At 39.2% G+C, this 14,555-nt stretch overlaps 1 protein-coding gene across 1 annotated transcript in view; it reads left to right on the top strand.

Annotated features, from left to right (window-relative positions):
* Window positions 1-329: 329 nt before the first annotated feature.
* The window catches only part of LIPC (lipase, hepatic), a 162,557-nt gene continuing 148,331 nt past the window's right edge, over window positions 330-14,555 (top strand). Inside the window, exon 1 of the mRNA XM_011983177.1 lies at window positions 330-575. The gene's annotated coding sequence lies outside the window, so the exon portion shown is untranslated. The remainder of the gene's footprint in view (window positions 576-14,555) is intronic.

Genomic DNA, 14,555 nt, shown 5'->3' on the forward strand with positions numbered 1-14,555 from the left:
AAGAACATTTGAAAAGTTAAAAATGGGTTCCAATTTAAACGTCAAACTTTTTTTAGCTTTCCTCACTGCCTCTGATCCTGAGGAGCAGAAGTGAATGTGAATGCCCTTTGAATTCCTAGCAGCTTTCACTGATGCAGAGGTTCCATCTCTACAGGGGCTGGAGGACTGCTGAGGAGAACCACAAGCTGAGAATCAGTCCTCATCTCTGGTTGCCCCCCCACCCCACCCTCATTGCCTTTCATTGGATGAGCAAGTCACACAATCCAGGAAGTAGAAAATCTATCATTGCTTGCTTGGTTTTTCTTAGTTTCAGTTTTTCCACGCCTGATGAGAATTGCCGAGGCACAGCAAAGCCTGCAGCTTCCATACCCGTCATGAGAGCAAATAACTTATTCGTAAACCTAAGCACTTAATTAACTAAATGGAAAGCAAGGCAGTGAGTGATTCCTGACATGGTTGAATGTAAGTCAAGCTGTGAAGCTCCAGGTACAGCCAGAAATGGAGATGGACAACTTGAACTGAACCCTGAGAGCTTCTAAAGGGCTTTGGACCACTGCTTCTCAGCAGTTTTTCTTGTAAGTTATTCCCATTATCTCAAAGAAAAATTTAAAATATGGTTGGAGAAAAGTATAGAACTGATTATCCCCATTTTGAGCATAGATCATCGTTTAACAAACTTGCTTTATAATTGCCAAGAAACTTGCTTTGAATGGTATTTCCAGACATAATGTCTACAATAGCAAATATTGACAATTGCATTTTACAAATAATCAGTTTAATATGCTTTAATATGCTTCTATTTGTAAGTGCTCTTGATGTCATTTAGTCTTCGAAGCAACTCTCTCACTTTGGTATGCTTATTAACATGATTTTCCAGATAAAGATGCCTGTAAGTAGCTTCCTCACAGGGTATTTCAGGAACTTGTAGAAGGTCCACAGCTAGTAGCTGGGAGCTCATCTCATATCAATACACTAGCTTCACCCCAAAGAACTTTATACATTTAGGCCATTGATTTCTAAAAAGACAAATTCTCATGTTAGATTAAAACATAAGACCCAACAATATGTATGTTTTTTAAAAATAGGAATCTGTTACCAAAAAAATGCAGAAATGCTAAAATAAAAAGGTTTTATGAGGAAACTCATACAACAAAAAGAAAACAGTTGGTAAAGTTGATAGCATATAAAAGAGATTTTGAAGCCAAAAACATAGGGAGAGGATACAAAGAAGCTCCTGATTATAATAAAAAATATAAAATTAACTGTGAAGACAGAGATTACTAAAGTTAGAAATGCAAAGAGAAATAGATTAAAAAACAAGCAATTGTAATGGGAGGGTTTAATTGATTTCAAGGCTAAGAAAAAAATAGACAGTATTAAAAAATAAAGACAAATTTAAATAGACAAAAATTTGGAAGACATTGAAGATGTGACAAAAATAGACAATAGAGGTTATGTTATACAATTGATAAGTTACAACAAATACACATACATTGAACTCAATACCAACATAGATTATACATTTTTTCCATATGTGGGCATTGGTACATATATACTAACTCTCAAATAAGGCCCCAAAAATTGAATCAAGAGGAAAAAATATACGTATTTTCTCACCACATGCAATAAAACTAACTGTGAAAAAGTAAAAGCAATGAAAGGAGCCTCAGGCAAAAGAATAATCTAACCAAGAGCCTTTGCAGCAAACAGTTCAGGGTTTAGATGATAAACTCCATTTCTTACTGCAGTGTGACCTGGGCAGTTTACTGAACCTCTCTGAACCTTGGATTCCTCACCTAAAAATGTGGCTCTACTTTGCAAAGTTGTTACGAAGATTACCTATGAAGTGTGTCAAATAAACTAAGACTTAAAAGGAAGTTAAAACCACAGCCATACCATATAACTCCATTTTTAATGTACTCATATTTAACTAGAAAAAATGTCTAGAATTTTTGTTGACTGAAAGCAAAAGTCTATAAAATATTCGTCTAAATACTAACCGTGATTATCTCCATGCACTCTATGCATATCTCTATATTTCTGCTGATTTTTGTTATATTGCTTTATCTTTTCTACTATGAATATATAGTATATGAATAATAAAAGATAGTAAAGATGAAAATAAACATGAACTTCTGAAAAACAGGGTACAAGAAGAAAATAAGTGTTTATGCTTGGGTGGTCTACAGATAGTGATTGCCATAGGCATGCAGCCATCTCAGTCGCTTGCCTGTCATTATAATTTTAAAATACCCCCAATTTCTGTCTTTCTACATATATACATATATACATGTATATGCACACATATATATAAAACACACATATAGTTTATATTTATATATGTTATATATATGTTTTATATATATATATAAAAAACACAATATTGGAATAACTGACAATTTGAATGTGAATGGTGGGATTAATCATATGGTATCAATATGAAATTTCCTGATTTTACTGTTAAATTTCTAATTTTACAAAAGAAAATATTTGTGTCAGGAAATATATATTGAAGTATTTAGGTATATATGTATGTATGCAGCTTACTCTCAAATCGTTCAGAAAAACATTCACATATACTTAGAGACAGAGTGAATGATAACTAGGGAAAAATACAAACCAACAGTGCACCTAGGTAAAAGGTGTATAGGAGTTCATACTAGTCTTTTAACATTTCTATTAGTTTAAAATTATATTAAAATATTAATAAAAATTTACAGCAGCAACAAATTAATGGGTATCAATGTCTAACAACCACAAAAACTTTCCTAAACTACAAGTTCAAGTAGAACAGGGGTCTCCAATCCCCAGTACCAGTCTGTGGCCTGTTAGGAACCTGGCCACACAGCAGGAGGTGAGCAGCGGAGCTATACCCGTATTTACAGTTGCTCCCTATCAGTCACATTCCCGCCTAAACTCCACTTCCTGTCGCATCAGCGGGGGCATTAGATTCTCATAGCATCCGCAAATCCTATTGTGAACTGTGTATGCGAGGACTCTAGATTGCATGGTCCTTATGAGAATCTAATGCCTGATGATGTGTCACTGTCTCCCATCACCCCCAGACAGGACCATTTAGTTTCAGGCAAACAATCTCAGGTCTCCCACTGACTCCACATTATGGTGAGTAGATTACGGTTATATAATTATTTCTTTATATATTAACAATGTAATAGTAATGGAAATAAAGTGTGCAATAAATGCAATATGCTCAAATCATTCTGAAACCATCGCCCACCTACCCCCATTCATGGAAAAATTGTCTCCCGCAAAACTGGTCCCTGCTGCCAAAAACGTTAAGGATCACTGAAGTAGAAAATTAAGAACATGATAATAACTTTTGCGATGTTTATAAAATTGAAAACACCCCATATCAAAAGGGAGGGGGCTTTGTATAAATCAGGGCCCAGAAGTTAAGGCATATTTCTATGTGCTTTTATTTTAGAAATATGAAATAAGCATTTGACTTAAAATCTTATGAAGACAGTCATTATGAAGGAAAACAGAGAGACAATAATAAAGAATAAGAGTAGAAATAAACTAGAAAAGAGGAAATCAGTGGAAATAATAAATAGATGCTCATTCTGTGAGAAGATTACAAGATAGATCAACCCCTTGGAAATATAATAAACAAAAGAAAAGGTATAAATCAACAAAATTAAAAACAAGGCCAATGATTTAACAACTGATATAAAGGATTTTAAAATATAAATGATTGCAATGCACGATTTATGATAATCAACTTGAAGTGCTTAGCCAAATGGACAACACAAAATACAAACTGGCAAGAGAAGATGTAGGTAACATGAAAATAATGATGAAGGCAAAGGAAACTGAAAAGTTGTTATTTAAAAAAATCTCATCTACCACAAGAAATATTATGACCTCAACAAATTTACTGAACAATATTACTACATACTCAAACAGATTTTTCTGTATTATGTAATCAGTTCCAAATCACAGAAAAACAAGATCTGACACCCAATTCATTCTAAGAGATGAGTATTATCCCCATCCAAAAACCTGTAAGAAATACCACACAGGCGCACACACACACATAAACACACAGTCTTACGATGGCAAATGTGAACAAGTGCAATTCCAGTAAAACTGGCTTGAAATGATTAGAACCAGGCTCAAGGACATTACCAGATTTTCCCAAAACAGCTGTTAAGTGAATATATGAATACACAAATGAAGAAAATAATGCAGGCAATTAGCAACATCTACCTGAAAGGCAGGAATGGCTTGTGCATACTATTTGCTAAATTTTGTTGATCAATAAATTTTATCGATCCATGGGTTCCTCAAGGAGCATAGGCAGAAAAATCATTTTTAACTGAGCTTATAAAATGCAGCTATAAATTAAAACAATAGCATGTAGTCATTAATTAAGGTAAATTCTACTGATGCCAGAAGATTATAACAAATCACAGAGTATCTTTTGTAAAAGAATTACTATTTGTGCTGGACGCAGTAGCTCACGCCTGTAATCCTAGCACTTTGGGAGGCCGAGGCAGGCAGATCACGAGGTCAGGAGCTCGAGACCAGCCTGACCAACATGGTGAAACCCCGTCTCTACTGAAAAATATATATATATAAAAGAGTTGGGTGTGATGGTGTGTGCCTGTAATCCCAGCTGCTCAGGAGGCTGTGGCAAGAGAATCACTTGAACCCGGGAGGCAGAGGTTGCAGTGAGCAGAGATCACACCATTGCACTCCAGCATGGGCGACAGAGCGAGACTCTGTCTCAAAAAAAAAAAAAGGAAAATTGAAGAAATGAAGACATTAAGGATACTCCTGAAGGGAAAGACTGTATAAATCTCATTAAACAAAAATGTAAACCCTGTGAAACACGACATTACAGGCGATATGAAAGACAAAACGCAAACTGGGAGGATATTTGCAATGAACTAATAGAAATACAGGCAAAATATATGAATAAGCTATTCTCAGCAACAGAAATTTGAACGAACAATCAGGCACATAAGAAAATGTTCGACCTCACCAGTAATCAGAAAGTTTAAAATTAAAACAATGAGATACCATTTTACATCCATCAAACTGGTGAAAATTAAATAATCTGACACTATCAAGTGTTGGTGATGAGGTGGAAAAATTGAAGGAACACTCACATTTTGCTAACGATATGTTCACAGGAGTAACCATTTTGAAGAATAAATTGTCAACATCTCACTAACTCTGACGGGACGTATATCTTACAATCCAGCAATTGCACTTCTAGGAGTAAATTCTAGAAGCTTTCACTTGTGGATGATGCAATGTCTACTGCAATATTATAATAGCAAAATGAAAAAACTAAACGACACAAGTATCCATCAACCCAGTGAACAAATTCTGATACATTCATACAATGGGACCATTTGTAGCTGTTTTATCAACAGAGATAAATCTCAAAAATACACTGCTGAGTGACAAAACAAGTTTCAGATAGATGTGTAGAGTATAAAAGTTTGAAAACACGCAAAATAATGGTACAGTCAGCCCTCTATATCCATGAGATTCCACATCCATGGATTCAATCAACCGAGGATGCAAAATATTTGGGGGTGAAATTACACAAAGTTCCAAAAGGCAAAACTTGAATTCACCACATCCTGAGTACCATGTTAAAACCAGGCAAACAAAGCGATGTACAGGCTTTGTATTAAGTATTATAAGTAATCTAGAGGTGATTTACAGCATATGAGAGAATGTGCATAGGTTATGTGCAAACACTACACCATTTTGTATCAGGGACTTGAGCATCTGTGGGTGGTCCTGGAACCAAGCCCCCACAGACACTGAGGAACTACCGTATATATTTCATAGCTACATACATATGCTGCAAACACATACACACAGAGATGAGAATGATAGACACCAAACTCAGGGTGACGTTGCCTCTGAGACAGGAAAAATAAGACCAGGCTTGAGAAGAGACACACAGTTATACTGGTACAGCATTCTACTTTTTAGCAAAAATAGGAAGCAAATATGACAAAATGTTAGGATGTGATGGAGCTGGGAAGTAGATGGTATTCGAAACTATGCATTGTACACATGTGTGTGTTTGAACTCATTATAATTTCTTAAGTGAGCACCCCAATTTTGAAAACATATAAAAAATATACAAACCTATAAAGTACATAAAATATATAAATACCATGAACAGATAAGAAAGAAAAAAGGCAATAAAAATGGAAGTGGTGATAAATTCAACTTCAACCCACTGGTTTTAAAGAAACATTAAAAAAATGCACATACCATTTTACCTTATCAATTTAGCATAAAATTACAAAAATGTTAATAGCTAATGTTAACAAGGGTGGAGGATAGGACAGAAGAGGAGTACATTCACTGTTAATGAGTACTTAAAATGATAGAAATTTACTTAAAGTAGCAGTATATATGTAAAGGCAAAACATATAGATAGATATAGATACCTAGATATAAAACCTTTGCCTTAGCAATTCTACTTTAAGAAATTTATACAAAGGAAAATGTGGTACATATATGATGTGTAGTATTATTTTTAAGGAGTACTATGCAGCCATGAAAAAGAACAAAATCACATTCTTTGCAGCAACATGGCTACAGCTGAAGGTCATTATCCTAAGCAAATTAACACAACAACAGATAAACACTGCATGTTCTCACTTACAAGTGGGAGCTAAACATTGAGTACACGTGCACATCAAGATGGAAATAACAGACAGTGGCATTCCAAAAGGGATGAGAAACAGAGGGGGACAAAGGTTGAAAAAAACCTATTGGGTACAGTGTTCACTACTTAGGCAATGGAACCACTAGAAGCTCAAACCTCAGAATCACACAATATACCCATGTGACAAACCTGCACATGTACCCTCAGAATCTAAAATTTTTTTAAGTTACTAAAAAAGTAATTTATACAAAGAAAATAATCATACATGGGGACCAAGATTTATGCATATGTTTATAGTAGCATTGTTTATAATAGTGAGATCTTAAATAAAGTTAATGAAAAAACAATAGGGAATTAAGCCAATTATGGTACATCTATAGAGTGTAACAGTACTCTGTAGCTATGTAAAATAATGTTTTAAAAGAATATTTAATGCCCCTGAAATATGCCATTAATGTGTTGTTAATACACAGGTATTTAAACAGTTTGTACAGTGTGTTTACAGTTGTATTTTTGTAAATAAATGTATAGATAGAAAAAATGACTTGGGGATATCCACATCAAAATGTCAACAGTGCTTATCTCTAAATGTGAAATCACAGATCTATTTATGTTTTTCTTTTTGTTCTTCTTTATTTTCCTATTTTACACTAATAAACATTTATTGATTTTATAATAGAAAAGTCATTAAAATAAAACATGCAACAAAATAAGCTCTGGTTGATTAAAGATTTAAATATAAAATCTAATTATGATAGAACTTGCAGACAATTGGAAAGAGAGTTTATCAGCTCTCTGGGGGAATTTTAACTTTCTCAGCTTTGAAGCAATTGAAATGATTGCACTATAAAAATTAGCATTACTAAAGATTTTTTAACAGGGAAAATATTTCTATCAAACATTACAAAGAATTAAGATCTATCATAAATAACTAATTCAAATTTGTAAAATAAATATCAAGATTCCAAAAGATAAATGGGTCAAAAACAGGACAATTCCCATAAGGAACTTGCAATTAGTAGATAAACATCGTGGGGAAATGTTAATTCTCGCCAGGAATCAAAGAAATGTAAAGGGAAGCAGTCTGGAGACGCCGGTTTACATATTCTAATGGAACAACAAGAAAAAAATGTCAAATGCTGATATCCATTGATGGTGGAGCTGCCTGGAAATTTATCCATACATTCATTTATAACCATATTGCTCATGTCCTTTTACCAGAAAGGTTACCACTAAGAACTGATTCTTTTTTTCTTTTTTTGAGACCGAGTTTCACACTCTTGCTGCCCAAGCTGGAGTGCAATGGCGCGATCTCTGCCTCACTGCAACCTCCGCCTCCCAGGTTCAAGCCATTCTCCTGCCTCAGCCTCCCGAGTAGCTGGGATTACAGGCATGCGCCACCACACCTGGCTAATTTTTTTGTATTTTTAGTAGAGACAGGGTTTCTCCATGTTGGTCAGGCTGGTGCTGAACTCCCAACCTCAGGTGATCCGCCCACCTCAGCCTCCCAAAGTGCTGGGATTACAGGCGTGAGCCACCGCGCCTGGCCAAAAATCAATTCTGAAGAAGTAATTTGGCTAAAGCAGAAAGGTTCCTCCTCATCTCCTTGACTTCTAAATGTTGGAACACCCAGGGCTCAGTCCCTTGACACTTTCTCTTTTCCACCCACAGGCAGTGTTTGGAGGATCTCACCTACTTACGCAAGTGAGAGGAGCCACAGGCTCTCTCGGCATGGGCTCCAGGGAGAACTCCGGCCAGAGCAGAGGTTTTCCTGGGAGTGGGGTAGGGGAACCCTGAGGGTCATTCAAGGACTCTGACCTCAATCAGACAGGGCAATGAAGGAAAGAGAGACCAGCAAAGACAATCAGAGAGATGCCTAAGGTGAACTTGGTCATTATATTAACCCTACGCAATAACAAAGCATCCAGGCTTGATCCTCCGGGGCTTACCAGTGAGGTCCCCAGGAATTGCCTAATTGCAGTAGCCCTCAGCTCACTTGCAGGCCGCCAGAGCCCAGCTGGCCCTGACCATCATCTCCAAAGCCTGAAGGAATTACTGTGAGACAGCCCACTGAAGGTGGGTACTTCAGAGAGCCCCGCCCTGCCAGGAGCCAGAGCTGCCCCTCTGTTGGTGGTCACCGTGGGAATCTGGGACAAGAAGGTGTACTCCGGTCTGATGCCAGAAAGTAGAACTTCCTGGGTCCCCAAGTCTCAAGATCTCTTTGCTCCACCAATGTACCCACCCACTCATCCCAGCCTGCGGCTTCTGCTTCACCTGGGTCTTTTCATTGCTTAAGGACTTTTGGGCATCTACCATCTCTTCTTCTACTACATTTTCTTTCTTTCTTTTTTTTTTTTTTTTTTTTTTGAGACAAAGTCTCTCTCTGTTCCCGGGGCTGGAATGCAGTGGCCCAATCTCGGCTCTCTGCAACCTCCACCTCCCTGGTTCAAGTGATTTTCCTGCCTCAGCCTCCCGAGTAGCTGGGATTACAGGCCTACGCCACCACACTCAGCTTATTTTTGTATTTTTGGTAGAGACAGGGTTTCACCATGTTGGCCAGGCTGATCTCGAACTCCTGACCTCAAGTAATCCATGCGCATCGGCCTCCCAGAGTGCTGGGATTACAGGCATGAGCCACCGCACCCAGCGTCATCTCTTATCCTTATGACCTTGTGAGGTAGGCATCCCAGGTTTCATTTTCCCCGTCGTATAAGGGTTATGACTTACCTAAAGCAGTGCTGGACTCCAACCCACATCTTCTGCCCTCAATTCCATGTCCATCTCTGTGACCCCAGGTTTGGCCAAGTGTGGATCTTGCTACATATGAACAACCTGCCATTTCCTTCCTCTGTATGCATTGCCTGTGGAAAATGGACAAGGGACATTTTCATCAAGAGCTAAAACAAGCAATTTTGCTTTAGAGATGATATGTAGCAAAAAGAAATAGTCCCGGAGGCAGGGAGCCCGGTATGCATCTCCCTGTGTTCTGCTCCTGGCTGACCCCTGAGATCGTATCATGCTGTTTGCTAACGTGTGGAAAGCATGTTTTGCTCTCTAGGAGTCCTCCCCAGAGCCTGACAGATTTGGTGATAGGAATGGAACTGTGGAGTGAAGATGGCTATCTCCAGGTGTCACTCCAGTTGCCATACATGTAAAGAAAGCCTAGACACCACTACAGCTCTGTCCTCCTATCCCTGAACTTGGCCCAGAGGTGAAGTTTCTTCCCCAACCCTTGCTCAAATGCTTTCTTTTTCCTCGAAGAATCCAGGCTGCTGAGCAAAGGGGGAGATCCTGGGATCTTCACCTGAATCATCTGGAAGTTTCTTGGGGTGCCAGAATTGAAAGTGGAGCTGATAGGGTCAATCCATCAGGCACCCTGACCCTAGACGTCCAGGCATTCCTCTCTGAGGTTGAAGAACTCCCCCTCTATCAGACCCAAAAGTGAAACACAAACTTTGCAAAGGCACGTTTGTACCAACTCCTCTGGGCAGGGCTGAGTGGAGTTTTCTCTGGTGCTGGGCACATGGTGCTCACATACTCTTTGGCCAGTAGACACAGCCCCTGGGGTCTGAGTATGCAGATGGGGGAGAGGCTCACTGAGGAGCTCTGGACAATGTGGCTCCAGTGTGTTACCTCCTGGCCTTGGCCTCCTATCCCCAGCTGGGCTGAGAAGACCCCAAAGAGGGCCTTTCCCACTCTGTCAACCGTTTTCTCTGGTGATTAATTATATAACGTGAGAAAATGAATCACGTGTTTAAATTCAGGGTTAGCTGGGCTAAGCTAGGTGATAAGAATTACTCAAAAACAAGAAAGCAAATATTGGGGGTAAAGGTGCTTTTTCTTTTTCTTTTTTTTTTTTTTTTGTTTTTTGTTTTTTGGTTTGTTTGTTTGTTTGTTTAGAGACAGGATCTTGTTCTATAAAGCTAGAATGCAGTGGCATGATCATGGCTTACTGCACTCTTGACCTTCTGGACTGAAGCCATCCTCCCACCTCAGCCCCCCAAGTAACTGGGACTACAGCTGTGCACTGCCTCACTGGTTTTTTGTTTTGTTTTTTTTTAAGTTTTTATAGAAACAGGGTCTCACTATGCTGCCCAGGCAGGTCTCAAACTCCTGAGCCACCACACCCAGCTTGCTTTCTTTTTTAAATAGAAAGGAACACAAAACAACTTAGGCAGTTAGTTTTAAAATCAAGAACAGGAAGCAAAGACTCTATCTATACTTTAAAACATTGTAAATAAGTCTCCTATTCTTTACTATTTCAGTTAAATGGCCAGGAAACAAGAAAGGGAAGGAGCAGGTGAGGGACGGGAGAAATAAAAAGCATGCCGAAAAACTGCAGTAATAAAAAAAAAACACACTCATAAGCTGACACGTATTTCTTGCGCACTATGGTATGCACAATTCATGTTTTTCTCATTTAATCTCCCAGCAAGCCCTGTGAGGCAAATAATTTTACTACTCCTATTTTAAAATGAGGAAACTGAGGTGCCAGCTATTAAATAATCTGCCTGCTTACTGGGACTAAAAACGGAGAAACCAAGCCTGGAAATCCAGTTCTCAGTGATCAGAGTCTTCACTCAGGAGGTAAAAATGCAGCCAGAGACAGCTTTTTCCTCCAGAAAGAACCTTACCCTGTTATCATCAGAATTCTGTCGCTAAATACTTCATCATTTTGTAACACTACTAAATAAAGGGGAAATTTTGTATTTCCATGGAAAAGGACACATTGTCTACACACAGCACAGCCTCCCTGAGTTATGAGAGTCTAGCTTTCATTGCCCTTGAAGTATTTTGCAACTCTGTAAATTGCAGACAATAGCAATGCAAAATGCAAATTCTGTCCTATCCTGTAGAAGTTCCACCAGCTTCACTCCCACACTGCAGAAAAAGCTACTTTTGCATCCATTTGCCATTTGTACATTCATTGCAACATTTCTTTACTCTTATAAATTTGTGTGCGTGTGTTTTGGCTTCTCCTTTGAACTGGTTACAACACCCTTATCAGTTTCCTCATTAATTAGTTAAGTAAAATATTTATCATGTATTCATTTTTATATTTGAGAGTCATGATTTTACCTTCATTTTTAAAGAATTATCTCTTCATGGAATTATGAAAGCATATCAAAAGAATCTTGCTTGTTACTTTCTGAAGGACCCCAGGCATGATCTAACTCTAATGAATGGCTTCAGGAGTAATTGAATAACTGATGATGGTCTCAGTTGGGTCTTGGGCAGCACAGCCTCATCCTGACAACTTCCTTTCAAACACTGCTCTGTCCAGGACAAAGCATCATGGCCAAAGACCCCGGTCCCCTCTTCCTGACTGGTCTCCTTTACTGTTGATTGAGGAAAAGTAATTGGAATATAAATTATATGATTCTGTCCGATTATAATGTCTCCATTATTTCTAACTTCTGCTCTGTCTCGTACTTTATCTCAGAGCTATCTCCATTAAGTAGCTGAGAAAAGGTTTGAGAACATTTGTTTTAAAAATAATAATAAACATGTGATGTGATGGTTAATATTAAGTGTCAGCTTGATTGGATTGAAGGATGCAAAATAGTTTTCTTGAGTGTGTCTGTGACGGTGTTGCCAAAGGAGGTATTAGTAACATTTGAGTCAGTGGACTGGGAGAGGCAGACCCACCCTCAATCTGGGTGGGCACCGTCTAACAATCTAAGCTGCCAATTTGGCTAGAATAAAGCAGGCAGAAAACATGAAGGACTTGACTTGCTGAGTCTTCCGGTCTGCATCATTCTCCCATGCTGGATGCTGATGCTTCCTGCCCTCAAACATCAAACTGCAAGTTCTTCAGCTTTTGGACTCTTGGACTTACACCAGTGGCTTGCCAGGAGCTCTTGGCCTTTGTCCACAGACTGAAGGTTGCACTGTCGGCTTCCCTACTTTTGAGGTTAGGGAACTCGGGCTGACCCACCACTGGCTTCCTTGCTCCTCAACTTGTAGACGACCAATCATGGGACTTTACCTTGTGATCGTATGAGTCAGTACTCCTTAATAAACTCCCTTTTATATATAAATGAAATACACATGATATATGTCTTTATATGCAGAGCAAGAGCATGACACAATTCCATCTTTTAAGCAACTGATACACAAAGATCTCGCAGCCAATCCCTACTGTACTTGGCAAAACTACTTTTTGTTGTATGGACTTTGAAGTCAAACAAACATAATCCAAGTCCCATTCCACCACTTACTACGGTACGGATGTGAGCAACTCAGTAACCGCCCTGAGCCTCAGCTTCCCTCTATTCAAAGGGAAAAGTCATGTCTACATCACAAGATTCTTCCTGAAGTGTGAATGAGATCACATGGCGATTCTGGCACTGTGCAGGCACTTTGGAGGCTGGCTCCTGAAATGTTAACTCCTGACTTTCAGGCCTGCCTAGGAATCAATGATGAACCATGTCAGCAAGATACCCTGTCTTCAGAAAAATGATGACTCACTCACTGGCTGCTCTTCAGAACCTGAAACACATCACTGGGAATGAAGAGAGTGGAATTAGGTCCTGGTTTCCTACAGCCGTGGATTCCGTGTGCTAAACTCAGCAAACCTTTGTGAGACGACGATGTGGCATCCTACTGCAGGGAGGCTTGGGCCATTGCGATCTGACCAGTGCCCAGCCCTGCCTGATACCCAGGGTGAGGACTGTGCCCCTCGACACCCCATGGTTGGAAGCACTAGGACCCAGAGAGAGAGCCAGTGTGCTGGTGCCCTCTTCCCCAAACTGTGCCCTTGCTTGTTGCAAGCAGCTAGTTCAGTTCATGGCTTAGGGGGAGTCTCCCTCGGGAGCCAGCATGGTCACCGCTCACCAAGCATGACCAGCATCCCAGCAGCTGGAGGAAGCAGGCACAGACTAGACACGTCATGAATCCTAGTCTATACTCCCCATCTTCCCTACAAAGGCAAAAACCCTGGGCAAACTTTACGGAGCCAACAATATTCACTATCTACGTGGTGTTCAAAGCCAACTTAAATCTTTATTTCCTTTTGCTTCAAAGCAGAATACAAACAGAGAAAATAGGCTTTCCATTCTACTGGAATTTCTAAGATCATAAAATGCATTATTGGTTCCACAGTATCTAGTCATAAAAAAGACTGCTCTGGTTCTAGGGGGCTGTTGTTGTTATGATGATTTTCCCAATTGTTCTACAATCTGGCAGCTGAAATCCTGATACGGAGTGTCCGTGGGCCAACACAGACCAGGAAACATAAAAACAGGAAGAAAGGAGATCTCGACTCTTTGCTCCCTAGTTGCATAACTTGAGACTTAGGGAATCAGAATATTAGATCTTCCAGGGACCTAGCATCCTTCTATCCAATCTATATTGATTAGATATGTGACCTTGCATGAGCCATCACTGAGCCTCAGTTTTCTCACCTGTAAAATGGGGAAAATAATTCCTACCTCATTGGTTAAGAAAATCAAATGAGGCTTGTCTATGCAGAGAGTTTTTTAAGCATTTTCATGTGATCATTATTTAACCTTCATAATCCCATTTGACAGGCAGAGATAGGTTACGGAATTTGGCCAAGGTCACACAACTAGTTGGAGGCAGAGCTGATGCGAAGACACCCCTGGTCACCAGGCGTGAAAATCTTGGATGAATAAATACCTATTGGAAATGCTTGAAACACCTAATCCTTCCAAATAGTCTAAAATGTCCTCTGCAATCTTGTTTTCACCCTTCGTTTGTTTATTAGGTCTTTTTTTTTTTTTTTTCTAACACAGATAAGGAAAAGGTTAAACTCCAGTCCAACCACTTTCCAAATGAGGACACGTTCCAGGCCAACTCAAATTCACAAGGTTTACCTACTTGTTTTGCCATATTTCCACATGGTGCAAGAATGTCCACACAGATC

Source organism: Mandrillus leucophaeus, unplaced genomic scaffold (genome assembly GCF_000951045.1).
Source record: "Mandrillus leucophaeus isolate KB7577 unplaced genomic scaffold, Mleu.le_1.0 Scaffold247, whole genome shotgun sequence".
Taxonomy (NCBI): domain Eukaryota; kingdom Metazoa; phylum Chordata; class Mammalia; order Primates; family Cercopithecidae; genus Mandrillus; species Mandrillus leucophaeus.